The sequence below is a fragment of the Lissotriton helveticus genome, chromosome 4_2 (assembly GCF_964261635.1).
Source record: "Lissotriton helveticus chromosome 4_2, aLisHel1.1, whole genome shotgun sequence".
NCBI classification, from domain to species: Eukaryota; Metazoa; Chordata; class Amphibia; order Caudata; family Salamandridae; genus Lissotriton; species Lissotriton helveticus.
The window spans coordinates 140,304,107-140,319,889 of NC_136064.1; positions in this window are offsets into that span (position 1 = coordinate 140,304,107).

The window sequence follows — 15,783 nt, forward strand, 5'->3', positions numbered from 1 at the left end:
GGAGAGAAATAGACTTTTTGATTATCGTCATCTGCAAATTCTCTAAAGACTGTCTTTTCAAACTTGTTTAAGGGTACTGCTGTTGGAGGAGAGAAGGACCGGATGTGGGAGCACGAGGCCTGACTGCAGACTAAGGAACACCTGCGACATTAGCCAAGGCGAGACCACGACAGAAAAGAGCTGCAGGACGAGGCACTGTTTTCGACAACATGAGAAGAAAGGGCCGACCTGATGCCCCTGCTCGATGTCCAGTGTTTGCCGACAAGTCCCCGCTCTCTGAATTCGGTCACACGCCCGCCTATCTGAAGTCTCTCTTTCCCCTAGTCTGTTCCTAATTTGGCCTTGCTCCATCCCCCTTTTTCTCCGACCTACCCTATGGACTGTTTTGTACGCTCTTCTTCCATCTGAACTTTCTGACAATCACCTCAAAGGACACAGGGCGAAAGGGACCTTTCCGACCAGAAACGTGAGGAAAGGGTCGTGCCCTGCAAAGCAGAACTTAGAATAGAGCTGGACCCGTAGCTCCATCGCCGGTGCTCCACAGCGCCAACGAAAGACCACAAAGAATAATGAGAACTCGTTAACTTCGAACATTTGACATCCTCAATCACCGTTTCTGCTATGCCTCATTTCTCTCCCAGCCGCCATTGTATTGATCCTGCTCCAATCCGAATCTGAGATATGTAATAACCTGCCAGTTCACGTTGTGATATGTACTTGCTGCTCTCGCTACAGAACCGTTTTTTGTATTACATTCCTATGACTTTCCTGCTGAACAAGTTTATCAAAGTTTATCCAATAGGTCCAGCTCCTAAAAACTAGAAATCTCAAAATGTATTGTTTACAACTCTTTCATCTAGGGTTCCTACCATTTTCTTTCTCATGCCCACCGCAATAGAACCAAGTAGAAAATGAACCAGCAAGATGTCTTGAATATGTTAAAGGGAGGACTGTTGAAAATTAGTACGTTTTGGTGAACATTATCCGCGCCATCTTGCCTCTTCCCCTGATGCCACACTTTTGTCGTGCGCACCCGCCATTTTAAGACGCCCCGATCAGAACGAACCCTTTTGCATGCCGCTGGCCCCTGACATAGCCCTTCGCCTTCACTAAGCCTGCACGCTGACCACCCCCCCTGCTTGCACCTGCCTTGAATCATAAACCCCTCTTCGGCACTGCTCTGCCCCAGGCCCTCATCCTGTTCCCAGCGCGACCCCACCCTTCTTCCCTTTCATGATCCCCGGCCCTTAGATGCAAACCCCCTTTTCCCCGTGTGCCCGTTTGTCTTCCCCGTTCCCAGGCCGACACCCAGCTCTGCCGATACTATCCCTTGCCCCTCCCCGTACAATAGAAAGCTTCCCTCCTCAAAGGACCCCCGAGTTGATCAAAGCCCCCCCACCCCATGAGATCCGATCGAACCCCGCATTCCATGAATTGGCGGAATATCCAGCTGCGCGATAGTCATCACCTGCTGTGACCAGGGTGGGGATTTCTACTGTAGATATGTGTGGGAACGGGCCCGAAGGGGGATTCCTGGAATGTCTTTTCGTACATCAAAGCTTTATCATATGTATGTAAACTGTAATAAAAACCACAAACACTGTATATAAGGGGCCATGCCCCAAAACGTAAGTTAGAGCACCTCAGAACGATACCTTCTGTCTGTTTTGCTGTGTTCTCCTCCGGAGAGAATAAAAACCTTGTTTCCTGCTTTCCAGTCTCCAGCGCCTGCCTCTTCATTGATTAAATAACTAGAGGGTCACAGAGGCAATACCGCCGGGCAAATATCGATTGTCCCCGACCCGACTCAGGTTTCAACAGCATGTGGAAACAGCTACATGGGCAGTTGACTGTGTGCATGAGTGTATTGATGAGTGAATGGATATCTCAATGCTACATGTCATAGTAAGTACATATGTAAAACACAGTACATGTGAGAGTTGGCATATATAAATAACTGTGCATGAGAGCCACTGAATGAGTGAGTGGTTGTATCGATCATTGTGAACTTGTATCAGGGATTGTATAAGAGAGTAAATATGTGTTAGTATATGTTTCAATAAGTAAGGTGTGTTTAACGGTATAGTTGAAGAAATGGAGGTGAGATTGTTTCTTTGCATGACTGACTGGGTGTGTGAGTAACTCCATGGATGAGTGGCAGTGTGTGAGTGTCTGTATACACTGAGTGTATCTAAGGTTATATTAGAGTCTGAAGAGGTTTATCGTATTAGCACAAGAATGATGTCAAATGAGATGTCATCAGTGATGTCATCAGTGATGTCATTTGAGATGTCATCAGTGATGTCATCAGTGATGTCACTGACCATGTCATGAATGATGTAATATGTGACATGATCAGCAGTGGATTGCGGGTGCGCAATATATAGTTAGTGCAACTAACTATATATGGAATTTCAATGGTTTTGTGTAAGTAAAATAAGGTTTTTTAAATGCTAATTCCTAACTATATATGGTCTATAACCTATGGTTTTTTCAGTGAATTTTCAAGGTTTTGTAAATGCTAATTCCTAACTATATATGGTCTATAACCTATGGTTTTTTCAGTGAATTTCAATGTTTTTTTAATAGCAAATATCATAAGCTGTCGAATGTCAAGTACGTGGTAAGTGAAAACATTTTCGTGCTTATGCACACTGATCTGCTTTGAATGGTGCCCCCCCCCTCATTTCTATTAGGAGTACTCTCTCTTTGCAGATAGTGAAAGGTAGTTAACGCAGGCCTTTGCCCCCGTTGTAATCCGTCGTGCCTGCTTCTCTCTCCATTTGATTGATTGTTATCCAAGTATTTACTGTTTTAGAATTAGTTCTCTTTGGTTCATTCTCTATTTACAAACAAACACAGAGTCGCAATACTCTGTTTAGTCTTTGCAGATAACGAAAAATCGTGTAAAAAAAAAGAAAAGGAATCGAGCAAAATCAGTAGGCCACTAATGGGATCTCTTTTTGACCTCGCTAAAATAGAAACATTAGGAACAACCCCTCATGACAAATACAAAACTAGTGAGATGAACTGAACTCCACACAATGATGGCTGCAAAACAGCTCGGCTCCGCCACCCACCCCGCCCAAAATAACGATAAAGAACGGCTGCCATGATTGGTTGCGGAATGACCACGACGGAGCTACGAAATGGTGCTGCTCTCATGCTAACCCTAGCTTCAGTCTGAAACATCCAGAAACACTGTAGACTACCAATTCGATCAGTTCCGGTAGCGCCCCAATGTAACCCGGTAGAGAAGAACTAGCCCTCCCCTCTTTGACTGATGGTTCTTGTTGCCTGTCCCTTCTGTTGTCATTTAACAGAACTATTTAGCCTGCTGAAAGGGGTTGTGTTCCGACCGCTGGTTGGTGGAGACATTTTGACTATATTCTGGACCTGCGTTGTCGCGTAATGCGTCATATGACGCGCCGCGTTAGCGCATCCGGAAGTCATCCGGGGCGCGCAGCGCGTAACGTAAGCATAACAAGTCATGTGACTTGTTAATAAAACTTTTCATTGGTTCATTTTACTTTTCTTATTGTAATGATGAAAGGCTTGGTCATATGACCTAAAAATTACGCTTTTCATTACTTCCGAACATTATTTTTTCTTAAATATATGTTATAATGTTCCAGGCTAATGTACTTTCCCGGAAATTTTACAACTGTCCTGCAAGTAAAATATATTCTTTTTTCGAGAAAAAGAGCGTTTCTTCGTCCCATGACGGAGCCGTTGAGCAAAAGAGGGTCGACCTGCTGTCTTAGTCGCCGATACGCCTGAATATGAGATTCTTATCGATCACTTTATGTTGCTGGAATAGAAAACACAACAGCCCTTGACCATTTATCTTTACTGCGTTCCTTCGTATTATACCTTTTACCCTTCATGTAATTGGTCTGCTTTATTTCACTTGCCTTTTAATGATTCTAAAACAGTCACTATTATTAAAAACGTTACCAATGTATATACTACTACCATGTTTTCTTTTAAAAACCTTTATTGTGAAAATTTCATTATACAAATACGAGCCTATAACCACGTGGGCCTGCCACAGAGCAAACTGTAATCGTATATGATGAATAGACATTTACACTGTAGAGGAACGTAACGGGCGGGCCATTAGGTTGCAAGAACTAAGGTGTCTAACAGTTACGGAATCGGTGGACGTACATTTTATAATTAAAATACGACAGGGCCAGTTACAATAAAATTATCTAGATATACATTTGCGGGCAAGTACCATGGGTGACGTTAATTCGAACTTTCAACAGTACAGTAATCAATAACACATCAGAACTTAATATCAATAGGGATGTCGAAATAGTCAATCAATTCTCGTCCCCGCCCGCCATGTGCTTCAAAACTGCATACGTATCTCGTGATTTCAAGGTTCTGCAACCAGTACACAACAAGGAGTTACGAGTCCCATTTATTCCGGTGCCATTTTGGGCGAGGACGGGCAGGTCCAGGATATAGTCAAAATGTCTCTACCAACCATCGACTATGATGATGTTTATATGCTGTATTTATTAGAGTAACACTCATCTGTCCACATGAAATTAATTTGCCACAATCTAAACATGTCATTTTAATCTTTCCAAAGTTCTTCTAAATATTTGGGACCGTTTCCCTTGCCTCTGAAGCTCTCAGTGCCACTTCTTTGATGAATGTACTAGCAGGTCAGGGGTTCTCCTCCAAATCTCTCTTTTATGCAGCACTATAATTAATTGGTGCCACCTCTCCATATGACGATGCATGGTATAGTTACCACAACTATATTTTTTTTCGGTTCCTCTGGAGAGTTCATCGTGGCAGATGAAGCGTGTAACGTACCGGGCATTTACCTTTTTTTGCATGTACAGGAAAGGAAAAAAAAATCGAGCGTCCGAGTTCTAAGGTGTCCCAGGGCCATTTTAGTGGACCAGGCCCAAATCCAAAGAACAGGCCGCCATTTTGAGAGTCCTCTTGCAGCCGCCTGTCGCTGTAGCATCAAGAGCAGCCGAAACTCAGCTGAATGGCAACTGAAACGGTAAAGGGGCCCCCTACTACAGCAGACGAGCCTCCACCTAGGAAGGCCCATTCACGCCGGCTCCCCCCCCCTTCGGGCACCCCACGCCGTTATTCGGAGCAGTATTGTAGGATGGCCACACCAGTGCGGCAACTTGCTAGACATCACCTCGGTGGTAACCGAATCTCAACGCCTTGTGGTGTCTTCTATTCAAAAAACATTGTTATGCTGCCTTCGACCTATTCGCTGCAAGTGCGCACACAACTCAACTGCATAGCTTGCTAGACACCACCTCGGTGCCATCCGGATCTTGGAATCTCAGCACCTTTTGGTGTCTTCTCTTCAGAAAATATTGTTGCGCTGCCTTTGGCCCCATTCGCACATCAGTCCGCTACTGACGCCATCTCACAGGCTAATGGGGCGCCTCACGCCGACTTTCAGCATTGTAGAATGACCACACCAGTACAGCAACTTGCTAGACATCACCTCGGTGCCATCCGGATCTCGGCGCCCCACTGCAGATGAAGTGCCTCTCAACTATGAAACCACCACGGTGACATCCGGATCTTGGCGCGTTGTGCTGCCTTCGGCCTATTCGCACATCGGTCCGCTACTGACGCCATCTCACAGGCTAATGGGGTGACCCACGCCGAGTTTCAGCATTGTAGGATGACCACACCAGTACAGCAACTTGCTAGACATCACCTCGGTGCCATCCGAATCTTGGCATCTCAACGCCTAGTGGTATCTTCCATACAAAAAATATTGTTACGCTGCCTTTGGCCCCATTCGCACATCAGTCCGCAACTTAGACATCACCTCGGTGCCATCCGGATCTTGGCATCTCAGCGCCTTGTGGTGTCAGTCAGAAAATATTGTTGCGCTGCCTTTGGCCCCATTCGCACATCGGTCCGCTACTGACGCCATCTCACAGGCCAACGGGGCGCCCCACGCCGACTTTCAACATTGTAGGATGGCCACAGAAGTGCGACAACTTACTAGACACCACCTCGGTGCCATCCGGATCTTGGCGCGTTGTGCTGCCTTCGGCCTATTCGCACATCGGTCCGCTACTGACGCCATCTCACAGGCCAACGGGGCGCCCCACGCCGACTTTCAGCATTGTTGGATGGCCACACCAGTGCGGCAACTTACTAGACACCACCTCGGTGCCATCCGGATCTTGGCGCGTTGTGCTGCCTTCGGCCTATTCGCACATCGGTCCGCTACTGACGCAAACTCACAGGCCAACGGGGCGCCCCACGCCGACTTTCAGCATTGTAGGATGGCCACACCAGTGCTGCAACTTCCACGAGATCCAGCGAGGGTGAAGCTAGGTGCCGAGCGGGTGCTGAGCGTTGCGGGCGGTGTGCCATTGTCGCTCCCACCCCCCTCCTGTGTTCTATGGGGCGTGGATCTATTTCTTTACAAACTCCTAGGTTCCTCGCAAAAGAGGTAAAACCCCACTACTTATGAGTTTGTTTCTTTTTCTTTTTGCACCAATTTACACATAGTGCTATTTTTAACTTTCACGACCATTGGCAGGGCGGGCCTTAGCGCGCCCCTCCTGTCATTGGCACACTCGCTTACCGGTCCTGATGAAAGCCCAGTAAAGTAAAACATAAAAACGGGCAGAAACATGTTGACCTTCTTTACAGGGAAAACACCAGTATAAAGTAATTGGCTAGTTTCCCTTCACATATCTCATTTTTTAATATGTCAGGTTGACCAATGAATAAAGTTTTGTTTGGTACAACCTCTGACATTTTTAACCTCAGTATATTTTTTCACACTTCATCTTCACACAAAAACCTGCTCCGCAGTCTCCTGGCGTCGCAGCACACCGGGGAGGTATTCGATCTCTCCCGGTGGACCCGATGATGAAGCATGTCACCACTAGGGTGAGTGAGGGTTTCCTGAAAAAACAGTGTATTTTTTCTTGAAATTTGGTCTTACCATCGGACCACTTACAACTGGCCTCAGACTTCACGTGCGACACCCACCTCCTTTATATACTTTATCTTTATGGTCACTCTTCTTTTGATTACCTGCAACTTGCTGGACACCACCTCGGTGCCATCCGGATCTTGGCGCGTTGTATTGCCTTCGGCCTATTCGCACATCGGTCCGCTACTGACGCCGCCTCACGTGCCAACGTATTTTCTCCGCATTTTATACCCTATGCCGCATAACAGGTCATGTGACTTGTTTATAAAACTTTTCATTGGTTCATTTTACTTTTGGTTTCCTAATGATGGAAGGCTTGATCATATGACCTAAAAACAACACTTTTCATTGGATGAAAACTTTTTTTTTTTTTCCAAACGATGAAAGCCCCACCTTGTTTCTGGATGTTTCAGACTAAACTGGCGTCAGCATGAGAGCACCACCATCTCGTAGCTCCGTCGTGGTCATTCCGCGAGCAATCATGGCAGCCGCTCCCCACCAGAAGCCTGCAGGAGTCGGGGCCCCCAAAACTTTTGATGAATTCTCAAGGCGGAGGGGACGCTTTCGAGAATGGGGTCCAAGACCTAGCAGACAAGCGTCCGATTTCCAAGGTGTCCCAGGGCCATTTCAGTGGACCAGGCCCAAAAAGGAAAGAGCCTGCCGCCATTTTGAGAGTCCTGTGACAGCCGCCTATCGCTGCACCGCAAGAGTGGGCGCAACTCAGCTGAATTGCGGCTTTTGACACAGTGGACCAAAAACGGACGGAATGGCAACTGAAACGGTAAAGGGGCGCCCCACTACAACAGATGACACTCCACCTGGAGAGGCCCGTTCACGCCGCCTCCCCCGGGGCGCCCCACGCCGTTATTCGGAGCAGCATTGTAGGATACCAAAACCAGTGCGGCAACTTACTGGACATCACCTTGGTGCCATCGTTCTGCTGCCTTGGAACTATTCGCACAACAGTTTGCTACTGATGACCCACCCCCCGCGACGCCCCACGCCGTTATTTGCTGGGTGGCAACTTACTAGACATCACTTTCGTGTCATCTAGATTTCGGCGCGTTCTGCTGCCTTGGAACTATTCGCACAACAGTTTGCTACTGATGACCCACCCCCCGCGACGCCCCACGCCGGAAATCTGGACGTTGTGCTGCATTGGGACTATTCGCACAGCCGACCGCTACTTCGTTGTTTTTCCCTAAAAATGTTTATATGTTATTACTATTTTTGTTTTCTTGTATATATTTATAAATTATTAAAGTTTTATAATCTTACTACTTTGTCGGAGTGCTATATATTTTTAATGTGACACATAATTGTAAAAACTTTGATGTACAAAGAGTCATCCCTGGAATCTTCCGCTTCACGCTCGGTCCCCTCCCCAATCACAATACAGGATGGTTTTCAGATAATAGCAACGCTTCTGCTGTGACGGATCTCATCGAGTGTGGGCCTTGATCTACTATAACTCCTTTGAAGAGGGGTGATTCTTTACAGCTGTGGCCATAAACTACATCTGCAGGGCTAGCTGATAGCCTAGGACCGGCCTGGACAATCGGACACAGAGGAAAAGGAGTGTCAGAGGGTGCGGTAGTGAATAGGGCGAAAGGGAGGTGTCGGGCGGGCACAGGGTGTGATTCTCAGGGAAGAGCAGCGCAGATGGGGGGAGGTTTATTACCCATGCATAAGACAGAGAGCGGGGGTGACCACTGCCTGGGTGAGATGCTTGCGAGGGTGGGGAGCCATGCTAAGGATCGACAGCGTGCACAGAGTGGGTCTGGTCAAGGCATCTAAAATGGCTGCCGTGCACGACAAAAGTGTGGCATTTGAAAAAAGACAAGATGGCGCAGACAATGTTTTTCAACACTTCCTGATTTCCTTCGAATCGAACGTTAACAGACGTTGGGGCATATTACCAAAGTTAAGCGATATTTATCCCTAACGATGCATTGCAAAGATTTTTTTACCGTCAGAAATTATCGCAGATAAACCTTGCTATTATCAAGGTTTATCGCAAATACGATAAAAAACGACCGCAATGCATTAATATCGCTGAAAACTCAGCGATATTCTTGCATTACCGAGCTAATGCTCTTAGCCATGTTATCCACCTCCCATTGCATAACATGGCTAAGAACTGCTCAGGGCAGCTGTTACTTTTTGGAGATATTCGCGCTTATCTCGAATATTTCCAAAAGTTGATAATAGGAGATAGCGATGTTAGCGACTGTTTCCAGTCGCTAACATCTTGGCATGCCCACTTTGCATGTCATTAGTGATAAATATCACTCACATGCAAAGTGGGGCCCAAGATGGTCGCTATCTCCTACTAGCCGTCGCTAACTGGTGTTAGCAACAGCTAGGTAATACAGATATAATTTTATCTCCGCGAAGCGGAGCGCTGTTACAGATATATATCTTGTTTTTGAACGTTAATTTCTCAAAATGCACTGAAGCACATATATTGAGACCTAGCAAAGGCACATCGGGCTACCAGTCCCTAATATTTTACCAAGTTTCGTGCAAATCCATTCAGCCGTTCGATTATTATTATTATTTTTTTTTTTGCCCCGCGGGGCCCTTTTTAAACCTCCACATCAAACCTAGGGGGTCAGCGAGGATCTACTATGCCCCCTTATGGTCATTTGCCCCTTCGCTTTGGCCTCCTCTTGTCTCTCGATCCTACCGAGAGACAAGATGGCGGCCGCTACGTACTGTTTGGAATGTTTACAGACACCGGAGAGCCAATCAGCTTAGCTTCGCAAAGCTCCGTAACGCGAAAAGTACGCGAAGCGGTGCGCTGTTACAGATATATATCTTTTTTTGAACGTTAATTTCTCAAAATCCACTGAAGCACATATATTGAGACCTAGCAAAGGCACATCGGGCTACCAGTCCCTACAATTTTGCCAAGTTTCGTGCAAATCCATTCAGCCGTTCGATTATTATTATTATTATTTTTTTTGCCCCGCGGGGCCCTTTTAAAACCTCCACATCAAACCTAGGGGGTCAGCGAGGATCTACTATTCCCCCTTATGGTCATTTGCCCCTTCGCTTTGGCCTCCTCTTGTCTCTCGATCCTACCGAGAGACAAGATGGCGGCCGCTACGGACTGTTTGGAATGTTGACAGACGCCGGAGAACCAATCAGCTTCGCTTCACAAAGCTCCGTTGCGCGAAAAGTACGCGTCCTGGGACGCTGCCTGGTCCGCTGTTACAGATATATATCTTTTTTTAAACGTTAATTTCTCAAAATCCACTGGAGCACATATATTGAGACCTACAAAAGGCACATCGGGCTACCAGTCCCTACAATTTTGCCAAGTTTCGTGCAAATCCATTCAGCCGTTCGGGCTAAAAGTGAGGCCAACCGCCCTATGGAAAACTCAATGTTAAAAACACGTTTTGGGACCCCCCTTTTTTCTCGGCCCCCCCTTGACGAACCCCCCCAAATTTTCAAGGGCTGCTCAGAAACATAATGTGCCATTTTCCTGAAAATTTCAGCCAATTCCGTCCACAAACGCCAAAGTTATTAGACATAGAATTTTCAAAAATCCCATAGAGAAAAAATCCTCACTATATATACCTACTGGCGACCGCCAGTAGGTAATATATAGATATAGATATATATATATATATATATATATATTACCTACTGGCGGTCGCCAGTAGGTATATATAGTTAGGATTTTTTCTCTATGGGATTTTTGAAAATTCTATGTCTAATAACTTTGGCGTTTGTGGACGGAATTGGCTGAAATTTTCAGGAAAATGGAACATTTTGTTTCTGAGCAGCCATTGAAAATTTGGGGGGGGTTTGTCAAGGGGGGGCTGAGAAAAAAGGGGGGTCCCAAAACGTGTTTTTCCCATGTTAATTTCCATAGGGCGGTTGGCCTCACTTTTAGCCCGAACGGCTGAATGGATTTGCACGAAACTTGGCAAAATTTTAGGGACTGTTAGCCCGATGTGCCTTTGCTAGGTCTCAAGATATGTGCTCCAGTGGATTTTGAGAAATTAACGTTCAAAAAAAGATATATATCTGTAAGCGCGCTCCGGGCAGCGCTCCGGTTCGCGTACTTGACGCGTAACGGAACTTCGCAAAGCGAAGCTAATTGGCTCTCCGGTGTCTGTCAACATTCTAAACAGTCCGGAGCGGCTGCCATCTTGTCTCTCGGTAGGATCGAGAGACAAGAGGAGGCCAAAACAAAGGGGGAAATGACCATAAGGGGGCATAGTAGATCCTCCCTGACCCCCTAGGTGTGATGTGGAGGCTTTAAAAGGGCCCCGTGGGGCAAAAAACAATTTTTTTTTTGTTTTTTTTGCGTGGGGAGCGCCCGGTTCGTGAACCGGGAAGCGGTCCGGGGAGCGTACTATAAGGAAAAAAGAATGATAGATTTTTCAAATATTGTATGGTAATTGATTGTTTGTTTTGTTGATTTTTTTTATTTCTTTATTTTTTAAGCAATTATTTATTATTGTGATTGTGTTTCAAAATTTTATAAAATGTCTAACATTTCACTGTCTGAAATGTCGTTATTTTCATTGAACATAGCTTGTAATGTTTGAGTGTGTAAAATGTCCTCATTTTCAAGGAGGACATCTACTGATTGCACACATTGCAGTAGTTCTTGGTCCCAAGTTTTATCCATAAATTCAATGTCATTTGGATCAATGATTTCTTGGTTGGTCTCTGCAAGGACAATTTCAAATGAAACTTTCTGTTCGCCTTCCATTTTGCCTGAAATTTGCATAAAAAAATATATATTAGTACATTCCCAGACCTGAGGCGGAAGCCGGGTTCTGGAGGTACGCTATCTCGCTTTTAAATTGTGTAAACTGCTTTTAATTGTTGAATTGATAACTTGAAAAAGCATACCTGAGCATTGTATTTAGCCTTCCTACCACGCAGCCGATCGAACGCTGCTGTGGCAATTATTTGTTGTCATCTCAGCGGCCGCCATCGCAGGCGTGCTCGCTAGCCACGCCCCCTTGAGGCCACGCCCCCTGCCCCTTTATAAAGCGCCGCTTCAGAAGCTCTCACAGAATCCAGATTCCCAGACCTGAGGCGGAAGCCGGGTTCTGGAGGTACGCTATCTCGCTTTTAAATTGTGTAAACTGCTTTTAATTGTTGAATTGATAACTTGAAAAAGCATACCTGAGCATTGTATTTAGCCTTCCTACCACGCAGCCGATCGAACGCTGCTGTGGCAATTGTTTGTTGTCATCTCAGCGGCCGCCATCGCAGGCATGCTCGCTAGCCACGCCCCCTTGAGGCCACGCCCCCTGCCCCTTTATAAAGCGCCGCTTCAGAAGCTCTCACAGAATCCAGATTCCCAGACCTGAGGCGGAAGCCGGGTTCTGGAGGTACGCTATCTCGCTTTTAAATTGTGTAAACTGCTTTTAATTGTTGAATTGATAACTTGAAAAAGCATACCTGAGCATTGTATTTAGCCTTCCTACCACGCAGCCGATCGAACGCTGCTGTGGCAATTGTTTGTTGTCATCTCAGCGGCCGCCATCGCAGGCGTGCTCGCTAGCCACGCCCCCTTGAGGCCACGCCCCCTCCTTCTTCCTTCATCATGTGCCTGGGCAGGAAGCGCAGCGGACGAGCGCAGCGGGAGCGCCGGTTGCGCGCCGAAGGCGCGCCTAAGGCAAGCCCGTCTGCGCCCGTCCGCGCCAGGACGGGCCCAGGGACCAGGCATAATGAAGAATTCATTAGGTACTCCCCCTTAGAGTTGCACTCTCTTCACAACCCCGCTCTCCAACCCCTCGACCCAATCACTCACGCCCGCCTCAAGGCAAGCAACATTCTTTCTCACCATCACTCACAGGAATCGGCCCCTATCTTATCTCTAAGCTCTAAAAACAATAAGCCCCCCTAAACCTAATTCCCGGACCCTCCGATGTCTCTATCTTAACACCAGATCCCTGGTCAAACACCAACTAGATATATTCCTGCTCCTGAAAGCGGATAGCCCTAACTTACTTTTTGTCACTGAGACATGGCTCACTACAGACTCCCTGCCAGATATACTCTCGGCTTTACCATCAGATTATTACATTCTGTCTGCAAATAGAAAATCAGGAAAAGTCGGAGGAGGTGTTGCCGCGATCATTCATAAAGACCTCATGTTTACCACCTTACCTCCCCTAGACTTACCAGATACGGATAACCTAGTCATCAAATCCGACACCGAGACAGGCACCATGGCGCTAGCTTTGATATACCGGCCACCTACATCTATGCCTTCCTTTCCTACCTCCTTGTCTGAGCAAATAGCAGGTCTAGTCGTCGACTATGACAAGGTCATGGTCATAGGAGATTTCAATTATTGGTACAACAACCCGGAAGCTGGGCCTCACGCCACAGAACTTTTTGAACTCCTCTCCAATTTAAACCTCCACCAACATGTCTTGATCCCCACCCATGAAAAAGGACATATCTTAGACCACATCTGGTCCCGCAACATTTCTACCTCTTGTCCTACGGCCTCACCATGCATATGGTCTGACCACCACTTATTGCAATTCTCTATTACCATTCAGGGTCACCTAAACAACCAAGCGCCCCTGGGAGGGTTGGTCAGGAAATGGAGATCCCTAAACCTTCAAGATTTCCTCTCCACCCTGACCAACTCCATCCCTACCCAGGGACCAGACATCAATCTGATGGACAAAGCACATACCGAATGGCTCTCCTCTGCATGCAATGAACATGCTCCCCTCACCAAGTTCTCCCGCGCCCGTCGCATGGACGCCCACAAATGGTTTTCTGCTGACCTAAAAAAGCAGAAACTAGAACTCCGTCAACTAGAAAGGAAGTGGAGACACGGCTACCTCGCCACAGACAGAGCACTATACAAGACAGCCCGCAAAAATTACAACGACTCTATCCTATCTGCCAAAGCCTCCTTCTTTTCTGATAAAATCTCTAACTCCAAAAACAAATCACGGGAAATCTTCAGAGTTGTCAACGACCTATGCAATGACGCCAGAACCTCTCCCTCTCAACCTGCTTCACAAACGATGTGCAACCTGCTTAACGACTTCTTCAAGGAGAAGATTGACATCATAAAAAACAGCATTCAAACCAACTATGCTGTATCAGACGACCCGGATATCTGTAGAAATCCTAACACTCTTCAGGACATCCCCCCCATTGATCCACCTAAATTACTGGAGCTAATGAACCGAGTAAAATCGGGTTCACCCAACGATCTCTGTCCCCCGCATATTCTGAAAGAAGTCTATGCTGCACTCCCCCAGGGCATACTCCCTATTCTGAACACCTCCCTATCACGAGGAATAGTACCCGATTCCTTCAAATATGCCACCCTGGTCCCTCTTATTAAGAAACCAGGTGCCGATCCCTCCAACCTCTCTAATTACCGCCCCATTTCCCTTCTCCCTTACGGTGCAAAGCTACTGGAAGCTTACGTAACCAGCTGCTTATCCAACTTCATCGAAACATCAGATTATTTGGAACCCAACCAAGCGGGATTCCGCCAGGCACACTCCACCGAGGCGGTGATCCTCGCCGTGCAGAACACCCTAAGGACCAATGCCGACAATGGAATCCATCAGGCCCTCGTACTGCTCGACCTATCGGCCGCGTTCGACACGGTGGACCACACCATACTATTACATCGTGTCGAACAAGCCGGCCTCAGCGGCGCGGCTCTCTCTTGGATCAAGTCCTTCCTGACGGACAGATCCCAGGCTGTAAAGCTGGAGAACTTCACAGCCCCCACACTCCCAACCACTTGCGGTGTCCCACAGGGCTCCTCACTGTCCCCCCTCCTTTTTAATCTTTATCTCAAACCCCTACTGCACTCCCTGAAAAACAGAAAAGTCTTCATATTTAACTACGCAGACGATTTGCAGCTGGTATTTCCCCTCAACTCCCCGGACTCCGTCGAGGAATTTCAAAAGACCATGCTGCACATTCAGAGCTGGATGGATCGGAACCACCTTAAGCTGAACCCAGGAAAGACTGAGTTAGTACTCCCTAGTAACAGCGCACTCAGTTGGGGGCCCCACTTTTGGCCATCCTCGTTGGGCACACCTCCATCCCCCTCCCAGTCAGCCAAAAGCCTCGGGGTCACTCTTAGCGCCGATCTCTCACTGAAGACCCAGGTCGGAACTGTGATCTCCTCCTGCTTCTTTCAGTTAAGAAAGATTAAAAAAATCGCTCATCTGCTGACCCACTCTGCTCTCATCCAGGTGGTGCTCGCATTGGTTCTCTCGCGGTTAGATTTCTCTAATTCTACCTACCTGGGCCTCCCCCTCACCATCGTTAAACACCTGCAGATTGCTCAAAATCAATCAGCCAGATTAATATTCAAGAGCAATCGCAGGAAGTCAGCCAAACCTTTGTTGGCCTCCCTCCATTGGCTTCCCATTACCCATCGGATCACTTTTAAGACAGGCTGCATAATCTTCAAGGCTCTTCACGGAAAGAGCCCCAGGTTCGTTAACCAACTCATTAACAAACATGAACCTACCCGCGAGCTTCGCTCTACCCATCTGTCCCTCCTCACGGTGCCGACTTTTAAAAAGAAACGACTCGGCGGATCCAGCTTTGCATATCTCGCCCCAAAGACCTGGAACTCATTGCCCTTGTCCATCCGGAGCTGTACCAAGCTGACAGAGTTCAGACGAGCCTTGAAGACCTGGCTATTCAAACAAGCGTACGGTTAGAGCACTACACCATCTGCCCCCTCACTTCCATCTACCATCTGTTTTCTTCAGCGCCATGAAACCCCTGGGTGACCGTGCGCTTAACAAATTCCGTATAGAAATAGAAATAGAGATAGGGCACTGTTG